We start from the raw sequence: 17616 nt of genomic DNA on the forward strand, positions 1-17616 counted from the left end.
TGTCCTACCCATGTGTAATTGTGCGTAAACATGTCCTACCGAATACCCTGGAGATCACCATCAGAAAGCTGGGGAAAGACTGAATAAGAAAGACTACAATAACTAGGTAAGCAATGGTATTTAGCCTATTAAATGAACGGTTTTCTAAACCATGTTCTGTGATGAACATCATTTTTTGAGCAACGGAGAATCAAGTTTTTGATCGTTGGTGTTTGCTTGCAGTCGAGTGAAGAATGAGAGTAATAATTTAAGTGAAAATTCTTGCGGCCATCTTGGTTTTTGACGCCATGTTGATTTTAAATACCGTTAAGTCACCAGTCACCGTGCGGCCTCCATTCACCGTGCACATATACAAATTCTTACAGAATATTCATACAATTTTCACAAATTATTCTTTTTGTTGGCAAAATAAGATAAAACTGATAAAATGAAGTAGTTCTTGTCACAAAACATTTTGAAAAACTTAGTTAATGTAGTCAAAATCATGTGAATTCTGTTTAATAATGGGATTTTTTGACACTCTTAGTAAAAACGGCAAAAATTCACATTTTTCATTGTAACGTAGGGGTATCAAATTTTTCATAATTTCAACCAGTTTTTGCTGTAGATACTTCTAGTAGGATGTAATTCATCGTATGAACTATGAGATTTTACGCAAATAAGATTTTGCTATTGTGATTCAGTCGAAACACAAATGCACGGTGAATGGACCCTTTTCAATATTTATGGTTCCTATTACCGTGCTTTAGTATAAAAGGCTTGAAATTATTTGATAATATTGGATTTATTGTTATGTCGTGATTTAACTTCTTCATATTTAGTTTTTGAGCAAATATGAAATGGTTTGGATAATACAGTCAAACCTCCTATAACGATTTTGATGAAAAAATAATTATTTAGCCATTTTTTCAACTTTCTATGGCTTTTATTGTTAAATAAGATTTCAATACCCTTAAACATTTATGCGCACAGTACTAGCAACATATTTGCTCCACCAACAACGTTTCTTCAAGATACAAAATTAAATCATGATGAAAACTATGCGCACGGTGAATGGTGCACCAGCGTGCACGGTGAATGGTGACCTATAACGGTACGAGGGAACCTTAACATGATATTTGTAAACATAATTTTTAAGTAATTTTTTGTTATGTATCACTGATTTTAGATTTTTCCCTGAATCATGGTATAATTGCACGCTTCATAGTAGTACTCTAGCTCACTTCAAATGATTTGAAAAAAAAATATATATTTTTGAGATACAAATTTTTGTTAAATGCACGGTGAATAGTGGCTTGACGGTAGTAGAATGAGTTTTTCACCTTGATAGCACTCAACATTTTCAAGGTACACTTTTACTAGGGCTTTAAGGTGTACAAATCTTGGACTTTATTCTTAGGAAGAACGCCCTGCTCCAACAGAATCAATCTCGAGTTGATGAATTGACATGTGTTAGACACGAAAACTTTATCCGAATACCGCTACATCTACTTTGAACACATGAATGTTGCTTCGTACACTTTGCGTTTAGGAATCTCTGGTCAACGAACTGAGAACTCTACATCGAATTGATTACGATCCAACTTTATCGATACTCTAACCAACTCAGCACTTGCAAAATTCTTCTCAAATATGGCTCCAATAAGTTTAATTAATGACACTTCTCTCAACTTCCCTCAAAACATTTTTAGAAAATAAAACATTTGGACAATTATCGCGTAACTTTTCAAATGGACCTATCTGTAAAACGGTAGCAAAGGACATTGTCTTTCGATCTATAGTGAAAAACTTCCAAATGCTTTAGTATTGCACTGTTATAATCTAAAGAGAGCGAGAGAGGAGAGAATATCGTATTGTCACACAGGTCCTTTTGAAAAGTTACGGGAGCATTTTTGAAAGATATTCTTTACAAATCCTGTAAAATTCTCCGGTTAAAATTCTTGAAGAACATTTTTTGGTAAAAATACAGGTTTATTAATAAAATAATTAAAACATTTTTGTAGGAATTAAATTTTTTTGTGAAAAATGTTGACATAATTCTTTGAAGATTTGTTGGATATGGAAAAAATGAGAAATCTAAGCAGGAGCTTTATGATAAAGAAGAGGTATTCCTGCAGGGGCTTCAAAAAATTGTAAAAATAAAATGAAAAATAAAATATTAAATAATTGCAAGAATTATCTTTAACAATAACTGTTAATTGTAAAGACTAAGAAAGAATTAAGTATTAACTGATCAAGGATTTCATGGAAGAATTCTTAGAAGCATTCTTCGATGGAAATTATTGGATCACTGCAACGGATACATCTCGGACACCAGAATTCACTCTTACCATTCTTGCTATTACTAGGCCTCGTAAAAAAAAGCTGCATCCATTGGCACGAGCACTAAACTGAACAATACTCACCGAAACTGCAATGGGAAATAGTCCCGAACGCCGTACCTTTGATTTTCGTTCCGCTATGTGTTTTGTTGGCTTATCAAGCCACCTTTTTAGTCATAGACGTCATCAGCGGGGGTGTATTTTCGGATACATACATAAATGAAAGACGATATGATTCATAATTATTGCTATTTATTGCAAAAAGATAAATTGTTGTTTTTATCGTTTTGTTTTGATTGTGATAAAGATAGCAAAAAAACATATTATAATGGTACATAATTGTAGCTTAAGCTGGCTCTGTTCACTAACACGTGCATACTTAATCTCAAAACATATGAAGTTTGCACAATCCTATTCACTTCTAACTCGCTACGTAATCCAATAAGAATGACAAAAATGAACCAGTCATGTTTCACTTTTGCCGGATGGCAAATGAAGATCTCTCTTTCCTTTTTCAGCGGTAGTTTAATTAACCTATGAAACCCCAACAGCAAGTAGTTGCTGTCGGGTTGTAATTATCAGCAATTGATGGGAAATTAAGTCTAAAATTTTCAAAAAGCAAAATTTTGTGGACCTAAACGAAGCAAAATGTTGTGGACCTAACATTTTTTAGTACGGATTTAATCGGGGTTAAGCATTCGCAGCTTTGTACCTAAGAAATCTTCTTTCGATTGGCTGATGTCTGTGTGTGTGCGCTTTTGATTTCTGATTATTCTAAATTCTACTCGTTACTCTGCTAACTGCGTTTCCGCTATAATAATAATAGTAATAGAAAACAATTATCAATTAAATTATGAGATCACTATGAATTTTCCTTATTTTTCTCTCTCTTTCTTTGATTGAGTAGCTAAAACAAACAAAAGAAAAGAAACATCTAATGAAAGCGAAAGGCTTGAGGGTGATTCCGTGCATCGTTCGAACTTCGATCTTCTCGCAATGGATTTGAATCGAGGGTTACTGTTCCATAGCTCATCTCACTATCCCTTATTCATCTTTTTGGACGACATGCGATTTTCGCACAGTTTGAAATTATTCTTTTTCGAACATAGGTGCACTAGGATGAATCATTGGAACGCTTTCCCTAGATGATGATTAATCCAAAACGAGGAGAGAGGTTCAAACGATGCCCTGTCACAAACTCAAGAGAAACTCCTAGAATAAAACTCTACCCAATGAGAAAAATTTTACTTGTTTATTCTGTAGGTCCTTAACGACTATTCAAAATAGAAATTAAATTTTCGATCTTAATTCAACAAAATTTGCTATAAATTAATACAACAATAAAGGATTGTTCGCTTCACCGAATCGTCGCCGAGTGCGCGCACGTGTGGGAAGATTTGCGTTCGCTCTCGCTCTTTCTTTCTCGCTCTCATACACACTCATAATCTCTTTCTCTCATTTTGCGTGCTCCTCTCGCGCCCCGAATCAACGTTGTTGCTGTTGATCGCACAAACCGCAAGTGGTTGTCGTTTTTTGAAGTTTAGAAGGTATATCACAAGAATGTTTGTGCCAATTCGCGTTGCTTGCTCGTCGACTTCGTTACAGTGGGTTTTTGGGATACCAAGTGATGCGGTATCAGGGGTAAAAGTTAGGGGTAAACCTCTCGACGGTGCTTTGCTACCCCCTTTTTGGGCAGGAGCATTTCGCAAAGCTTCCGGGAGGATCACTGGATGTAACTTAATTTGAAGATGCTAGGTTAAGACTGGTTAAAATGGTTCCAGGTAAAACTGTTGCGCTGGTCCAAAATCGCAACAGGCTGCGTTTCGGCTGCGGAAAAGTCAGGGGTTGGTGGTTGGTGGAAGAATCTGATTCTCCGTACGGTTGCTCTATGGAAGACTTCCGTTGCAGCGGCGCCGTATCCTTTGAAGTACAGGCGTTGGCTGGCGATGCTGGGCAGATCTGGAAATGAAGGGAGATGGTTGGAAATAGATATTAGTTTTGGAGTTAATTTGTTGAATAGTTGGAGATTTAAAATACATAAAATAGATACATGAATTAACTGGATGATGAGACGTATGTAAAAACAGACTTTCGGCAGCTTTCGAGGCTCCAATTTTCACTGCTCATCTTGAATTCGGTGTCGCTGAGGACGTTAGAAAGCAGACAATGTCAAAGATTCAAAAAAAAAAAAAAAAAAAAAAAAAAATAATCGCAAGCAATTTGCTCGTGTGGAAAGAGGAGACAACTGGAACGGTCAATGGAAAGGTGTGCTTAAAGGAATGCCTTCAAAAGTGTCTACTTTCTTTTCTGAGGGCACATGAATTGTAGGACCAGATTTACTGGCCGGATTTGGCTTCGTGCCATTACATGAAAGAGGTTTTGGAGTGCTACAAGGCTAAGGAGGTCAATTTCGTGTCAAAGCATCTCAACCCCCCCAAAGGCTCCGGAATTGCGATCAATTGAAAAGTACTAGGCCATCATGAAGCAGGTACTTCGGAAGCATCCTAAGGAAGTGAAATTAAAGGAAAATATGAAGAAAAATGGACCGCTACGCAAAAAAAGTTGGTCCGAGTGTAGTACAGGACCTTATGAGTAGTGTGAAGAGAAAAGTTCATGTATTTTACTATGAAATTGAAATTGAATAAAACAAACATGGGAAAATATTCATAACATGTTTTATTTTGCTCCCTGAAAGTTTGAAGATGATTGGTTGAAGGAGCGAATTTTGCTAAATATTTGTGTGTGTCGCAATTTGATTCCGTACTACCTTAACTAGAGATTAACAAATTATGGAATACGATTTTTTTTGGATTGACTTTTCATCAACTCAGTTGCTGAATTTCTGCCCTAATCTATCAAATAAGATAGATTTTAGGTGCAAAGGCAAATATCAAAATGGATTTGTGATTCATCCATCTGATTTTCCTTAGCCTTGAGGTCAATTCAGGATCTTCTCGTAATGGAAATTTCCATGCATTTTAAAGGTGCAACTATGTCTTAAAAATTAAGATGATCGACATTGGAGATCGGTAACCTCCAGCAAACAACAAAGTGTTCTCATGCATCCGTCTGTTGTTCATTTGCATCTTGAGCAAGAGTTATTTGAACATTTGCTGATTAATTCAGCAACCTAATAAACCGAGAGGTAATTTGCAATTGCATGTAATTAAGCATCGTATAGATTACATTTTGCATAGAGCTAATTGTAACCATATACATACACTTGTTCATTTGAATAACCGACGTGTACTTGTGTAAGCAAATGCTTATTAGAACAAGCATCAGCTTGTTCTACAGTTGCTAGAAGTGATCGCACATCCGCTTCATAATTTATGCTTAACTATTACTGAAGTATTTCGCAAATCGGATCATTCAATACTTTGTTGCTGCCAGTGCTGGCGGACTATAACTCATATCTCAATTATTGAGTTATCTCGCGAGAGTATACTCGTTTGAAATCTGTTTCGCAAAACTCACGAATGAGATTTTGATGCAAAGTTTCTTGCTCACGATTATGCCGTCAAAAATGATTCAATCATAAAACCCAATGGAAATCGGTCAGAATCCACTGTTGTTTTTACACTAGAAAAAAAATTATATGACTGTCATAAAAAAACAAAAAATAGTGTTTAGCGTGAAAAAACTGTGGAAACACTGTGATTTTTTTTACTGTTGAGTTACAACTCAAGCGTGATAATCTCAAGCCTTTAATATGAGTATTTGAGTTTTTCGCAACACTAGTTGCTGCATTGGTCACTGTAGTTCTAGACAAGTGGCGATCCCCTAATCGGATATATTTCTGCTGGTCTTATATATTCTCAGACACAATTTTTAGGATCGTTAATAAAGGTGAAAAGTGAAGTAACGAATCGTCACTGCTCTTGATCAGTTTTTTTTTTGTTATTGGCCTAATTTTGAAATTCTAGAAATGAGCCTTGGGAAATACTTTACGCATTACTCTGGGCGAGACTTTCAGTGATTTGCTGAAGATATTTTGGATGGATTACTGAAAGCATTATTGATTGATCTCTTCTGAAGAAACTGCAGGAATCACGCCGGAAGGCCGACAAAGTTTTTCCATGATATCAATTTTTCAAATGATTTTCCATGTAGTATCTTATCAGATTCTTGAAGCTTCTGTTGATTATAGAATTGATTCGACCAAAATCTCATTCACAAGCAACCAAAGGTTTCCCGAAAAGTTAGGCAGTCTCACAGAAAATCTGCGCCAATAATTTAGCTATTAATCTAACAAAAATTGTTCAAGTGATCTACCAGAGATCCGGCCAGTATTTCCAAAAGAGATATCGTCAGAGATCTAGTGGTTTCCCACGATAAAATACGTGTTTCCAGACGATCGGACAACCTTGCGAGTCACGTTACCCGTTTTTGGGATTTTCTATTCGCCAGAATGTGAATAGCGTGACTGTATTGCGACTTTTGCATCCATTTAGACTCACTCTCAAGTGTCTAATAAGGTTTCCACTGTGAACTTGGGTCAAAAATTTGAACAAGCTCGCTATCAGTCTCTTAAGCAGCTTCAAATTCACAGCAATTTCCTCTTGAGCATCTTTAGTAACATTGGAATTTTGAAAATTAATTTTACAATAGCTAAGCAAATCACAATCAACGAAGCCAGCGGAAGAGGTTAGTCGATTCGCTAGAAATCCACCAGAGATCTTGTCAGAGATCTAGTAAGCAAGCACCAATGGTTCCCAATTAGCCTAGCGAACCTAAAATCTACCTTGAAGAAAACCCAGCAAGAAGATAGATGCAAATCCTTAAAAGGATTGCTCAAGGAATCGAATAATAATGTTAGTGTAGTCAGTCGGTGTAGAATTTTACTAACCCAATGCTAAATGGCATTCCAAGAAGCTCCATCGCTCCAAAATCATTCAACATAAGGTGATAAAAGACTTGGAGCTGACTGACTTATCCCTGGAAAAAGGTCCAATTCAAGGGACCGAAACGTCGGCCTTGGCCAAGCTATCCTTTTTAATTTACAAGACTGAGAAAATCATAAAAAACGATCTGTTCAGTCGTCCAACAAGACAACGTCAGTCATCTTACTAAGAATCCATCAAGAGAGCTGTAGAGTCAAATCATTCGGAATTCGCCAAAGATTTCGGCTCAGATCCAGTAGGGAGGAATCTGCCAAACATCTCTTCAGAACATTCTTGATGAATTCGACTGTGGTTATGCTATTTTAGGGTTATGGATCTCAGTTGGATGTGATCAAGAAATCGGAATAAGGTTCTTAACCATTCTATCGTTAAGTATGCCTGTATCATAGGCACATTTGTCATTATGTTTAGTTAGGTTTAGAGAGGCTGTAATGTGAATCGATTTGGCTCGCAGAATTTGAGTGTAGGCTGTTTGGCACAACTTTTAGGAGAAGTAACCCCAGAATTTCACTAATAAGGACATTTGTAACGACTTTACCAAGAATCTATCTATTTAGTAAATAGAGATGTAGCCAGGGATCCATAAACAATCTGACCGGTACTTGGATGAATTGCCAACAATAATTTGCTAAGGACCTTGTTAGAAATGCATTAATGATGGTAAGAAAGATCTGCAAGAAATCTAATAAAAATTAAACAATCGATTGCTACTGAATTTTTTTTTCTAGAAATCTAGAATCTATGGAAATAACAGATCTCTCAATTAGTATGTCTTTATTTTCTTGAAGAATATTTGAAATATTTCAGTGAAAATGTAAAAATTAGACTAATCACAAAAACAAGTCCTCAATTGAACGGTCAAAGCAGCTTCCATTGAAATCAATCAGAGTCCTTGCCAGAGAACCAGTAGAAAAGAGTCTATCAAAGATATCACCAGCATTTCATTACTAAAACTAGTGTCATTACTAGCAATCCTTCAACTGATACGTCAAAGATAGATTCCCAAGGATGGGTTCAGATTAGAAATCCGGAGAAGATTACAACATCAATCTGCCAAGTTACAGACTACGGAGCATGTCATCAGGAATCGAATAACAGTTACGTTAAATATCAACCAAGGATCACCTTTAAAATTCGTCAAGCGCAGAGCCATATTAGCATCACTGTGAATTCATCAAAGATCTCGTCAGAAGTTCAGTAGAGAAGTGAAAGGACTATTGTAAAGCCCTCCACAAATATCCACTGCTTAGGAAATTTTTCATGTTTTATCAGGAAACTATCAAATAATTCGCTATGAAGTACTACCTAAGAATCTACATACCAAGCGACCAGTAATACGACAGGGAATTCAAAAGAAATTTCGCTTAACTTTTCAAAAGGACCTATTTACCATTAGTCTTTTTGTTTACTTTCTCTTTACTCAATAACTAAGTCAAATCGACCTCTTCTGTTGCTTTTTGTATGGCCTGGGGAAGATAAATTCTGCAAGGATCTAGTCAGGAATACGTCATGAAATTTATCAGTATTTCCAATAGAGCCCAGGGTTGCGTAATTAGTCAAAGATTTTACGAGGAAAATAGTGGAGATTTCACTGAAAATCTGCTCAGTGTCAAATCTGTCACAAACTGTCCATTTCAAAAACATTCCTTATGGATGGAATTCCGATAAAACGTTCATGTTATACTTCCGGGTCTGCCCTTAAAGTAACAAATAAAAACTCAAAAATTTGCATTGCAAACACTTATTCTCCCCACTTCAAGCTGACATTCGCGTATTGCGCTGTAATGAGTGTTTTAAATTCATATAAATAACAATAAACTTCAACCGCTCATTGCAAAGCAATTCATTCGACCCACTTCCCACTTAGCGCAAGAGATTCAATTCTCGAATCAAAAGCAATAACAATAACATAGAAACGGTTGGTACGAACGAATCGCGACGAAAAAAAAACACACTCCAAAACATAACCCTAAATAGGCACATAAATGTCAATATCACAACGATGATGCAGGCAAGCAGCCAAGTTCGCGCAGCGCAACGTCTTCTGCAAACCAATAAAGCAGGGACCATAAAAAGAGCTCACCAGTCTAATGGGCACCCTCCGTTCCCCTCTCGCACTGCTCGACGGCTGCATCAAAAGTAAACAATAAACAAATCAAATTTTTTTTTCAGCCGTTGTTGAACTGAACGTCCGAATCATCGAGATGGACGACGGACCACGGCCGGACAGGAAAGTGTTGCACTCCACGAATGGAAGAACGTAATTAGCCGTCTAACCATTTATTGATCTGGCACCGCCCGAGTGGTGGAAGATGACAGTAAGGTACCGTGGGGCAAGTGGGTAATGAAATTCGCATAGTTGAGATTCTTCAAATTCTAGAGACTTTAAATTGAAACAAATGAGGTCGTGTATATTTTTTAGCTTGACTCCCACCAAATATGAGCAGCATGGTGAAATTGATTTTTATGAAAAATTGAAGAAAAAAATACAGAAAAAGTTTTTGAAAAATGTCTCCTTACTATTCACTTGCCCCAAATGTGGGGCAAGTGAAAAGTTTACCGTTTTAAACAATAAATTCAAAAACAAACAGTTATATTCACGATTTCTATTAGCTTAAACATTTGTTAAGGCTTCCCAATGAACAATAACATGTAAACAAAGAAAATGTTATTCTTTTCACTTGAATTTGCTTCTGTTCAGCTATGTTAGTTGAAATGATTCGACAACATTATAACTGCAACATTTCCAATGTTAGTTCTTACATTATAGGACAGCAAATGCATTTCTGCTCTGTAGAATTTCCATCGCTCGTTATTTGTTTTCGAGAAAGTCGGATATGACGTCGGATAACTCTTTGGGAGAAATCAAATGGAATCCTTCAATAACGTATTTAGAATATTTTTTATGTGGATAAACCTATACCCCATTTTTATGTTTTGAACTAGCTTTACATAGACATTCCACGAGATTTCCGTGTGTTCTCTAATATTGCAACTTTTCAGTCAATGTCTTCCTTTTAATTGGCTGCCCGAAGTAGACATATTAATATTGCAATGTTTGGCAACATCGTTTAGAGAAGTTCCATGATTTCTAATAGCTTTTAACGCTTGAGTATAGTGTTTCTTGAATTATCAGCACGTTATGTTTTTCTATGATAATTGCGAACCATGTTTACTTATGGCTACTTAAAGAGAAAACACAAATTCAATCTCTAATGATAAACTTTTCACTTGCCCCACCTAATAAGAAAATTGACGGTGTTTAAATTTAGTTATTTTTAGGTCTACGTCGAATTAATTCTAAAACTTTTTTTATTGCAGTTTGAAACTGTCACAGAGGACAACTAAAAAGTGGTACAGGAAATTATTTTCCGCAACTTTTTTCCAGTGAAAATATTAAAATAAGATTGTACGCCGCCAACTTGTTACGGAGGAACAGTTGACAGGTTAACAATTTTGCGCTCTATTATGCAATAATGGCTGAAAAATCTCAGAAATCTCTTACCTATCGTAATGTTCTCAATGGCCTCAAAGGTTTACGCATGAGTTTAAAACGTTAATTCACATATTCAGTAAAATATATCAATTGTTTTCACTTACCCCATTTACCCACTTGCCCCGCGGTACCTTATTTGAAAATTTCAATTCTTCTTTATGAAGTACTGTCAAACGTACAAACGAAGAAAAATATTTAGAAGAACATTTAATGTTTGGCTTCGTATCGAAACAGGAATATTTTTTGACAATTAAATTATAGCTTCTTCTTCCTGGCGTTACGAAAAAGCTCACAAATGTTCTACCAGCGCTTTGGCAGTTATTAACTAAGAGCATTCTTTGTCAATTGATCAGTTTTGCATGTTTACATCAAGTGGCAAGCACGAAGATACTTTACCTGTAAATTCACGAAAATTACCAATCGAAAAAAAAAGTCGTCCGTTTTGGGATATGAACTTGTTTGGTCTAGCTGGAAAGCATCGCGTTTACCGCCAAGGCTATTTGGGCTCTTCGTTATATTATGATTGATTATGTGTTTTATATTCACCTTTCTCTACTTTGGTAGCCTTTCTAACATTGGAGTCTTAAGAGTCAGCGATATTCCTCTGAATCAGTTATTATTTCGTATAACTACTTGTTCTACAGAGCTATTTTCGCTTGAGGGTTGGGAGGTATTGAGTTTTAGAGCACAAAACCAGTTCAGGTGCGATCCAAGGGACCATCGAGGTAGCCATAAAAACTAACGTTTACTATGGTTCTCTTATCCGATATCGAGATACCGAATATTGAGTAAGGGCGAGTTGACTGTACTCGAATTTCGCTATTATTTTGTCGCTCTCCGCTGCTCGGTCCTCCAACCAATCCGTTCTACGCCGCGCGATGAAGCAATCTTCGTTGCCCATACGTTCGATGCATTTTAAATTGCGCACAGCACTCGGGTGCAACTCATAGCAATGCAGCGACGACGCCAAGTCCGGTCGCTATTTCGCACATTTATGGAGCTCGAAGAGCGCATAAATTAACGGCGAATCGTGCATGCGCATTGGCCGAATTGCTACGACGCGACCGAATGCACGGAATGGATTTCTTCAATAAACCTTTATGAGATTTGCAGTATTCTGGCTAAATGCTTTTATGGCCAATGCGCGCTGCACTCGCAGGCGACGATTGAGACAAATTGAGTGTCATGATTTTTATTAGACGACGACGACAGGGCAAGGCAGTTTTCGCTGGGAAGGGTGCGTCAATGTGCGCGGAATGACAGCCGAGGGGTTACGCAAGCGGAGTTGCTAAGTCAAGTCCCGTCAAGCGTATTTCAAATCGGGCATTATGCAAATGGTCAATTTGCTATGGGTTTGCTCGACGGTTGAAGGTTTTTTGATGGTCAAAGAACCGGTTCCGAATGCAACTCAACTAGAGTTTATTTGCATTCGCCAAAAACGAACCAGGAAACGTTCGGAGGATCAATGTCAAAAACCGCGGCCTCTGATGAGAGCTTAAGGCTTAAGGGTCAAGCAGCCGTTGCTGATCACCAAGCCATCGTCCGAACTGCGAAGTGCAGGTCGTTTTTGCAAGCGGCTGAAATTTCGCGCCATTTCTTCATCCCAGACAGACAGACTACAGGAGTTATATTTTAGAATTTTACGCGCGCACTCTCCGGATCTCTGTCTTCTCCACATTCGTACACCTTTGCACGACATGGCACACCTCTGCAACGGAACGGTTTGAATATGTATTGAGAAGCAGGTCAACCAAGCGCAGGCAAAAAAGCAGAAACTTCGCCGTTGTCTGTCTTCATCGTCTCGGGCTCTCTCTTTTGCGTTGCTGAATTTTCGGCTCTCGATCGATCGCGCCAGATTTACTTCTTGTTATTTTTATGGCAATGCGCATGTTCCGCGCCCCTTTCTTCTGTCCACCCCTTCGGATAGTTGTTTTTGTAGGCGACAACCCACAACCGGAGACCCGTTCTTCGGTGGGAAATTTTTGGCGGGAAACTCACCTATCGACTATTTCTGCTGTTGTCTCGTGTAAGGCTTCTTGGAGTCATCTTTGCCTAGCCCCTTCGCTTCGTTCGGCCTGCAGTACTCCCTGGAAGGGCTACTGCGTGATGATGAAGATGACGATGACGACGATGATGAGATCATTGACGAGCTTCTGACAGGCTGACCTGCCACGGTATCAAAGTTATACCGCTGGATGAATCGCTGACGATCCTGTTGTACACTTTCATTGTACAGTCTTTTTGTTTCGTTTGAGTCTGGCATTCCGAAGAGGCACCGCTTCGTCCGATTGACGTTCTGTGGCACCTGGCTCCGGTAGTTATCGAACGAACTGTTCCGTGGAGTCGCTGCTGAACTCCCCAGGAAGCTGTTCGGGCGGGATATCTTACTCGCTGTCATTGTATTCCTTTTTTATATTCTATTAAACTCTTTCACCAAATAAAACTTAAGCACATAATATATCTAGTTACGTGTTTCTTAGCAGGCACTTTTTTCACAGCCTTAGGTTTCGTTCGAGTACTGTACTTCTTCACTTAACACTTTCAGCAAACATCCACTCAGGTTTAGCCAGCTCCTTGCAATAAACTCCTGCAAAGTGGCTTTCACACTAGTGTAGTTGTTGGCACAAATATTTACACTCAATCAGCTCCCCATGACTGTCTCGAGTGGATCTGCCTCTTCTGGACGTGGGTCACTCGAAAATCTCGACAATTTGTCCGATAGCACCCGTTTGACAAATAACAATCAACAAAAATCCGTACAATCAAACAGACAACAATCAAAGCACTTTCCACACTTGCTGTTCGCTTCCACTGCTCCAAAGTACCAAGTGGTTACACAACGCTCGATCCCAGCGGTTGAGTAGCGAGCGGAAAAAAGCGCACAAACACAGTTGCCACCAAAACGACGAAGAAAACGCGAAAACACACCGAAGGAGTACACACTCTCTTTTTCGGGCCGAAATGTGCGCGCGCGAAATGTCTTTCTTCTAACTGTTCTTATTTATATCTCGCAGCAGTGCGCGAACCCGCGATTCGATGAACGAACGGAGAAAAGGCGGCCGCACACTTTCTTGGCAGAAAAACAACACAAAACAACCTCGAGGAAAAGGCTACGCAAGCGTATGGATGTGTGCGTGCGTATGTTTGTGAGTTGGCGCGCGCGAGAAACGGAACAAAACAGCACGATGCGATCTGATGCGTACGGTTGCTTGGACACGAATGACCCAATCGTGCCGAGAGCGGGAGAATATGTACGAGGAAACCAAAGAGCAGTGGGTTCGGGTCTGGTAGCTTGCCGTCGTCGGATCGGTTTCGCGCTAATTTCGAGAGAAGAGAAGCATGTGGTTGCGGTGCTCTCGCTTTGCGTGTTTTTGGTTGTTTGTTTTCACCCCGCGTTAGCTTTTTTCGCTTCTTGGTAACTCACGTGGTTGAATATGTGGATTTGATTTCCACAAGATGGCCTACCGCCAAAACTGCTTTGCCGACGACACAGCACATGACATATTTTGATCGGAGACATAATACGGGAATGGAACAACAGTTGTAACTTGATTTTATTTTTGGATCAGGCAGCAAATTCATATTGGAAATCATGCATGCTGCGGAGTGTATCGCGTCTTGTTGAATTACCAAATGGTATAATGTAAGGCGAATCGCATAGAGTGCCAGTTCTAATTCTTGGCACTTTTTATTCGCTTCTGAAATGAAAGTTCATATTGAATTGATTCCGTTGCCGTTCATTGCGATCCAGCCTTTAACCACTGTTGCCGTAGATAAATTACTTCTCTGCACTCATCAACGTTACTCATCTTGTATCTTGATAAATCCCACTCAAAAATAAATAGAAAAGGATACATTCTGTCATTGGTCCAAATTGGAATGATATAATCAGAGCCATAAATCGTTCAATGTACAGTTTACGCTGTGATAAAAAATTTAACCGTCGAAGTTGTAGGCGTTGTTGCTTGATGATTAGATTCGCTTCAACCAACACCGGAAAGAAGTCAGGTGATGACTTGGTGAAGACTCGAGGCCATTTCTTCAAACATTGAATCTAGATTGAATCAATAATCTTTGAATGTTTCTAGGAGCTTCAGCTTTCCCAGCAAACAAGTACATGTAACTCGCTTGTCCAATGGAGACTACACACTTCTTTTAATGAAGAAGATTGAGTGTTTTTTCAATACACACTTAGCCTACATACATGAGCATAGCATCCCAAGTAGCGTTGGGCAAATTTGTTCCGAACATCGATGTTACTGAATCGATTCATTTGAACTGCCGAATCGATTCATCGATTTAATCGAATCCTTTGAATCGATGTTTTCGAATCGATTCGAATCGGATGAAAATTGACATTTATAAAGCTTAATAAGAGACCAAATGCATTTGTTTTTGATTTCAACATCTTTTAATCAAATCAGTTTCGAAAATCCATCGAACAAATTTATTACTTCAAGATTAGTTCAAAATATGGTTTCTTTTCCACAAACTCGTTAAGAAATGCTTAACAATTTCAATCAAATGGATCGAATCAAAGAATCGAAAGAAAAGAATCGATTCACCAGATTTTAGAGGCTCTAAACATCGATTCAAAAAATCGATTAATCGGAAAGCAAACATCGATTTTCGGAACATCGATTCAAAATCGCCCAACGCTAATCCCAAGTAACAATTTAGATTCTAAGTGACTTTGTTTGAGTTAATAATAGTTTTATTATTGATTTGCATATTCTTCTAGGTTTTATTTTAGTACTTTTCATCCTTTAAAAATGATCTTGGCTCGTTTTTGTTGTTAAACATTCAGAATTCTTTGGATGCACCACATAAAATTTCATTTTTTTAATAAGAAGAAATGATCTTGGCAGCAGTTTTCAAAAACTCTGGTACTTATCACGCGGAACAAGTTCTTGAGGTGGTTGACTCCTTCCATAAAATTTTTCACAGTGATCTCATCGGCCTTATTCGCCGCCGAACGCCAGTTTGATTTATACTGCTGCTCGTTTTTTTTTTTATTAATTTTTGGATTATTAATTTGTGGAAATTTTTTTAATTCCATCTGACCTTTGCCCAATATTGATCGATACCACTTTGTACCACTCAATTGCCTTTTTCCCATAGTGGAAGCTCGCCAAGTCTGACAAAAATAGCACAGGCCCATTATATTGCTTCAGGAATGGTAGCAACCGTTTTGCGTGGCACTCCTAGGTAGATCTCTTGATTGATGGTTCCCACAGTGATGAAATTGTCACTTTTTAGATCACTCGTGTGTATGACATGCCGGACGTGGTTTTTTTTTCGTGAATTTTGCTAGTTTGATGGTTTTGAAAACTTCGGATACCTTCCCTTTTCCTGATGCGGAATAATACTCTTGTCCTGGAAGCTGCTTGAAATCCGACTTTACATAAGTTTCACGGGAGAACGTCAGATTTCCTTGCTGCGCGAGCAAAATTTTGACACGCAGTTTCTCTCACTTGGACGTCATTTTGAAAACTGTACACGCAAAAAAATTGTGCAGTAAAAACTACAATTTTACTTTTACTTAAGCGCTCGCACCGGCAATTTTCAGCAGACCAGAAATGCGCTTGATTTTTCCATGTCTGTAGTTGGAATCAGATTGTTGTAAATTATTTCTGTCAAATGTACCAGTAATGCGGTGGGGTGTACCGTGTATCATACACTGAAATGAATTTTATTGTAGAATCTACTGAATCCATGGTAAATCTACCAAAACATAGTCAACATCACTATACAAGAAAATTTCTTCTGTTAAACAGAGTTGTAGTATTTTTGACTAGAAACATTCTTGATTTGAGAAGTTTAGCATCATACTTTTGACCACACTGTGTTGTACGGTTGGTGTCACAGATTGAAATACAATGCTTTGTAGTGGATGCTACTATGGATCGTTGGTGTAGTTCTTAATTCTACCATGGATTCGGTAAATTATACAACAAAATGTGTTTGCGTGTAGTAAATAGGTCTGAATTTCCATGGTAGTTTTAAGAATGGGCGTAGTCAGCTACAATAGTTATTTTTACCACAGAATTTTTTTCCGTGTAGAGCAAAAGCACGGCATAAAAATTAACAAGACAGGCTTTACACTGATGTAAATATCAAGTTTGATTGTAAGCATGTGACGTCACTCTTATCGTACCATATACCGTCCGGACCACTAGATCATTTTTTTTTTAGCAAATTTGTTCGAGGTGGATAGGAATGAGGTCGTCAAGTTTTCGGAATATATCACCTTCTTAATATAGTACAACGTGGAGAAAAAGGTGGAAACTTATCATAACAACAATTGTATTGTGTATTTCTTTCACTACTGGACTGCGAAGTGCTGCCTCATAAGTGCGACAATGTGAATAAAAGTGCGGGATTGCATTGAATCCTGTTGGTGTATTCAGAGCACTTATTCTTTGATTTACGAAGAATAAGTCTTCCGAAGACCTACCCGATTTGATGCAATTGCGCACTTTGATTAGCGTTTCCGCATTTGTAAAAACGTCTGCGATAGTCCAGTGGTGAAAGAAATGCGCAAATATATTATCAACTTTCAACTGCAGCATTTAAGGTTTTTTCACGCATTTTTACAACACATCAATTTTTGATCAATTTTTGCGCGTTCCAGTCTTTATACAGCCAAACCTCTTTTCACGCTCACTTTTTTACGCTCCCTATTTTTACGTCCTCTCTTTTTAAGCTCCAAATTCCAACTTACGCTCCCTCTTTTTACGCTCCAAAAATTTCAACTTACGCTCCTGCCTGGTGTCGACCAACGAGAACCAATGTAATATGAATATTTCTGGAACGGAAACAATGATGAGATGCCGGAAATCGATGTTCGACGCCATCTTGGATTCCATTATGATGATTTCCAGATTGCGAAAAT

At 38.1% G+C, this 17616-nt stretch overlaps 1 long non-coding RNA gene across 1 annotated transcript; it reads right to left on the reverse strand.

Moving 5' to 3' along the window:
* Positions 1-2556: 2556 nt before the first annotated feature.
* On the reverse strand, positions 2557-13951 carry LOC5567284. The gene is made up of 2 exons (XR_002498664.1): positions 12720-13951; positions 2557-4280 (listed from the first exon to the last, which is right to left on the reverse strand). It is a non-coding gene; the product is annotated as an uncharacterized LOC5567284 (long non-coding RNA).
* Positions 13952-17616: the final 3665 nt, after the last annotated feature.

Source organism: Aedes aegypti, chromosome 1 (assembly GCF_002204515.2).
Source record: "Aedes aegypti strain LVP_AGWG chromosome 1, AaegL5.0 Primary Assembly, whole genome shotgun sequence".
In the NCBI taxonomy this organism is placed as follows: domain Eukaryota; kingdom Metazoa; phylum Arthropoda; class Insecta; order Diptera; family Culicidae; genus Aedes; species Aedes aegypti.